At 49.0% G+C, this 5,266-nt stretch overlaps 1 long non-coding RNA gene across 1 annotated transcript; it reads right to left on the bottom strand.

Annotated features, from left to right (window-relative positions):
* Positions 1-3,424: 3,424 nt before the first annotated feature.
* On the bottom strand, positions 3,425-4,331 carry LOC134066157 (uncharacterized). The gene is made up of 3 exons (XR_009936379.1): positions 4,011-4,331; positions 3,778-3,926; positions 3,425-3,560 (listed from the first exon to the last, which is right to left on the bottom strand). It is a non-coding gene; the product is annotated as an uncharacterized LOC134066157 (long non-coding RNA).
* Between the last annotated feature and the right edge of the window lie 935 nt (positions 4,332-5,266).

Below are 5,266 nucleotides of genomic sequence, written 5' to 3'. Positions count from 1 at the left end.
CCATGTGCCCGTTCACTACGGCTCCAAGCATCTACCATCTTTTCCCTTTCACATCGCGAGGAAAGGAGCCAACCTTTTAGGCCTGGACCTGTTCACAGGCCTGGGGTTCACGCTCAGGGATGATTCTGGCTCCGACATTCACCACATTGCCTCCACCTGGCAGCAAAAGTGGCCGGCTCTGTTCGATGGCCTAGGCTGTCTCTCAGCCTTCACACACAGGCCTCTGGTGAACCCTGATGTGTCACCGGTCATCCAGCCCCTGCGCAGGATCCCCTTTGCCTTGAGAGACGAGGTCACCCGCGAACTTGGGACACTCCTGGACATGGGCATTATTGAACCTGTCAACGCTGCTCCCTGGATTTCAAACCTAGTTATTGCAAAAAAAAAATCTGGGGGAATAAGAATATGCGTGGACCTGCGTTTAGTGAATAAGGCAGTTATTCCAGACCGATACCCTTTGCCTACCGCGGAGGAGCTCACTGCACACTTTCATGGCTCAACAGTCTTCACAAAGCTTGATTTACGTCAGGGCTACCTGCAGGTACCACTCCACCCAGCCAGCAGAGACCTCACCGCTTTCGTGACGCACGCAGGAGTGTTCCGGTACACTCGAATGGCCTTTGGGTTAAGCTCCGCCCCTAGCTGTTTTCAGAAGGTGATGAGCACTATACTGGCTGGCATCCCGGGAGTAGCGGTCTTTCTGGATGACATTGTCGTTCATGCTCAAGACATGGAGACACATAACAAGCGCCTCCAGCGGGTTGCTCAGGCCCTTCTTCAGAACAACCTGACTCTGAACGAAGAAAAATGTTGCTTTGCTGCCCCAGCCATTGACTTTGTTGGATTCCGCCTGTCAGCCAAAGGGATTTCCCCACTACAGTCCAACATCGATGCCATACATAGGATTCCGGAGCCGACCTCAGCCTCTCAAGTGGCTTCGTTTTTAGGCATGACTGCGTACTACCTCCGTTTTCTTCCCCACTACTCACAGACCACTGCACCTCTCCGTCAACTGCTTAAAAAAGAAGAGCCATGGCACTGGACCACAGCCTGTTCAGAGGCCATACAAACGCTGAAAGCCCAGCTCACAACAACCCCTGTACTAGCCCACTTCAACCCTGAATGTCTGACTCTAGTCACCTGTGATGCGTCTGATCGAGCTATTGGTGCAGTCCTTTCACAGGTGCAGGACGGGGTGGAGAGACCCGTCGCCTTCGCCTCCAGGGCGTTAACACCAACAGAACAGCGCTACTCTGTCGGTGAACGGGAGGCGCTCTCTTGTGTTTGGGCCTCAGAGAGGTGGCACCTTTACCTCTACGGGCGGCGGTTCACCCTCAGGACTGACCATCAGGCTCTAACCGCATTGCTGACAGCATCAGGATCTGGGCATAAACCCCTGCGTCTGCACAGATGGGGGGAAAGGCTGAGACAATACGACTATGAGCTGAAATTTACCCCTGGAAGGGACAATGTAGTCGCCGACCTACTCTCTCGGTCCATTGATGCCCCAACACCAATGGTCTCCCCTGAGGAGGACACAGAGACTGAATTCATCCACATGCTTCACACACCCTTGCAGTCGGCCGTGTCGTTGGAGGAGTTGCAGCGCGAGTCAGAGCATGACCCCACACTGTCCTTGCTACGCATGTACATTCGCTCTGGATGGCCAGCAAAGGTTCATGACGACCTCATGCCATTCAAAAGGGTGCGTGATGAACTCTCATGTTGGGGTGGTGTGTGTGTCTCAAGGGGCTTGTGCACTGTGGTGCCCTGTAGTCTGCGGGGCCGCATCCTGTCCATGGCACATGAGGGGCACCTAGGCATTGTTAAACTCAAACAGCGATGCCGAGATCTCATCTGGTGGCCAGGCATCGATCGCAATATTGAAGCCCTCGTTAAAGACTGCGTGCCATGCCTCCTCAGTGGGAAAACTGGACCTCCAGTGCCAACCCCTCTGCAGCCGGTCCCATGGCCATCCCACCCATGGGAACATCTCCAGCTCGACATCTGTGGGGAGATCCATGGGCGTGGAATTCCCCATCATCAGCGTTTCCTGGTGGTGCTGTACGACCTCCATTCGAAATGGCCCGAAGTGGTTCCAGCCGGAACTGTCACAACACAGGCCATCACAGACATCCTGGAAGCCTTGTTCGCACGTTGGGGCATGCCTCGCGCCATCACAACAGATAATGGACCCCAGTTCATCTCTGCAGACTTTTCCCAGTTCCTCAGTGATAGGGGAATCAAACATATCCGCACAGCATATTACAATCCACAAGCAAACGGCGGTGTGGAGCGGTTCAACCAGAGCCTAAAGAATGGCATCCGAGCCCATCTGGCTCAGGGGTGTACATTCCAGACAGCACTCAACCAAACCCTAATGCACTACAGGGCTAGCCAACACGCTACAACTGGGACCTCTCCAGCACTTCTCATGCTAGGTCGGGAGATGGAACTACCATTGGACAGACTCAAGGCGCGAGTGCCTACAGCCAGCAGCTCTCAGGCTCAAACCAAAGCCACAGTAAACAGACACCAGCAACACATGCGGCAGTATTTTGACCGGAAACACAGGGTCAAGGGCGCTGCTATTGCCGCAGGTGACTGGGTTCGAGCTCGTAGGCCTCATCGGGGCAACAAGATGGCTTCATACTGGAGCCAGCCCTTCCAGGTGCACCGCCAGCTGGGCCCCGCCACCTTCATGCTCAGTGACGGATCACGATGGCATGCTAAAAGACTGAGGAAAGTGCGGAACCCGGGTGAGGGAATGGTGGCTCCACTGCCATCGGCGCCACCTCCACGGATGCCGACACATATAGAATCACAGCAAGCCTCCCATACTCTTCAGGCGGCGGCGTCACCAGCACCCCAGCAACCACAACCTGCACCCGACCTGCAAACCCCTCTGCTTTCCTCTGGCCTCCAGCCAGACCCGAGGCTGGACCGTGTCACAAGCCCAGCTGTGGAGAACCCCCCAGCTGCTTCGGATGGGCCACAGCCCACAGAGGTCGAGGAGTGCCGACCCGTAAGGGCCAGAGGCCGCCCTGCCTACTTAAAGGACTTTGTCACAGAGTGACAGTGTAGGCCTTGCACTCTGTGTTGTACTTGTTAAATTGTTTTGGCAAAGACTTAGTTAGTTAGTCTAGTTCCTTGGGAGGGAGGGGGAAATGTTGTGTACTCATAACTAACTGGGATAATATATTTGCACACTGTTATTAAAAGTAAGGGGGCTACTATTATGAAGTAGTGAAGCTGGCAGTGTTGGGGGATTATGGGTAGCTGCGTGAGGTTAATGGAACGTGCATGCATTGTAATGTGACGGACAAGTTGAGTAAAAGTGTTACACGGATTCTGTGTGTTTCGGCTCTTCCCTAAACACAATACCTACACTTCTGAACAGAAGTATGTCTATGTGATATCATACCTAATCTCATAATTGCCTGCGGCAACTCTGCCTTCATGCGAACACCACTTTTCTGATGCCTAACATACTGTAGGCCATCTCCCATCTGACTTGCAATAGCAGCCTCTGGCTCCAGGCTGGGACTTCTGGATGGCTCCTAAAAAGAATAAACAGCAATTGCCATATCATTTGTTAATAAACAGCAATTGCCATACAAAACAAATCATAGCTTTAAAAAATAAGCAAGGCAATCAGATGTAGAAATAGAAATGATAATTACCTTGCCATGAGGCACCCTTGCCACCCTTGTCACCATCTATGTTACTTCTTGATATCAGTTTATTTATGAACATAAATAAAACACAAACACTTACACCATGTTGAGGGCAGCAGCCATGGCTAACAGACATCATCAGGGTAGTGCCATCAGGTAGTGCCATCAGGGTAGACCGACTTCTCCCTGGACAGTTGTTGACAGTTGAGCCCACAAAGTCATAACAGACACATGAAAGGAGGGGATAAACTAAACAGTTACAGACACAAATACAGTACATGCACACATATTAAATGCTATATGCGTGTGTCTCTATTTGGTGAGTGAACTCACTTGCAGGCTTGGAACTTCTTCCTTATGGAAGTGACACACATTTGGAACATTCCAAAATGCACACAGCCTAAGTGTCTCTGACACAGCGTTCTCAGGGCAGCAGTCCTCACACCACCTACTAACAGAGGGAACAGAAAGAGGCTTACATTAATTAATACATTGCAAAACACACAGAACATGAAAAGACCATCACTGAAGCACTACTACACTCACATGCATCTTAAATAAACACATGCCTCAATTTAAGTCACCAAACATTGGGCAAATAAAGGCTATAAAATGAATACCATTTAGCCAAACACTACCCTTCACAAACTAAAGATCCCTTTACTTATCGGCATGAATGCTCTCCTTTCACATCCACTATATGACGGATCTATGAGCATGACTATGCAAAACTACAGTTCCTAAATTAGGGGTGAGATAACTTACACATCAGCCTACTTCATTAATTTGTTTTACTGGTCCTCTTTCCAGTTATAGCAACACTACATATTATGCATCAACACTACATGTATTAAGTTTAATGTTAACTACCCATGCCCCATACTAACTAGCTGCTACCGTTAACAACTTTCACCCATAGACTGTATATAGCAGCTACAGTCTATGCTTTCACCTGTGTCTGTCTGCTAGCTAACTTCAGCCTTCAGCCTGCATGGTAACAGCCACTTTAAGCTAAGCTACTTGCGTCTGATATTTCATTCAAACTAAAACTCTACATTCATAACGACATATCAGACTGAATTATTGCTAGATATGATATTGACTATCATTCGAAAAATCCCACATGATGGTTAAGTTAGTTACTGGAAAAGTTAACATTAACAGCTAACATCGCTAACGCTAGCGACGTTAGCTCGCTAGTTCTAGCTATCGATATGTGCTATGCTGATTCTAACATGACAATAATGGCTTTGGTTAACATTTCATTGTGAAAACAATACATTTCTAATAAATTCCCGTTTTCAATTGGCATACAAAAGTACTGTAATTCTTACCTTGAATATGATGTTTGTACAGAGTTGAAAATTGCAGTCAGATTCATGATTGAAAAGTGACGGTTGAAGTGAAGTCACTCTGGCTGGAGTTGAAAAGTCAGGGGTGGGGGATGGGAATTACTGCGTGTGCGCATGCGCTTATCAAGAGGCGATAAGCAGCCGTTAAAAACAATCGTGGAAAATTATTAGGCTGAAATGTGTTATGCTTGCTCAATAGTGTGATCAAAGCCTTAATTCTTGACATCAAATTGACTT

The sequence above is a fragment of the Sardina pilchardus genome, chromosome 19 (genome assembly GCF_963854185.1).
Source record: "Sardina pilchardus chromosome 19, fSarPil1.1, whole genome shotgun sequence".
In the NCBI taxonomy this organism is placed as follows: domain Eukaryota; kingdom Metazoa; phylum Chordata; class Actinopteri; order Clupeiformes; family Clupeidae; genus Sardina; species Sardina pilchardus.
Note: the sequence above shows the minus strand (reverse complement) of the source record. Positions and strands in the feature narration are given on the sequence as shown.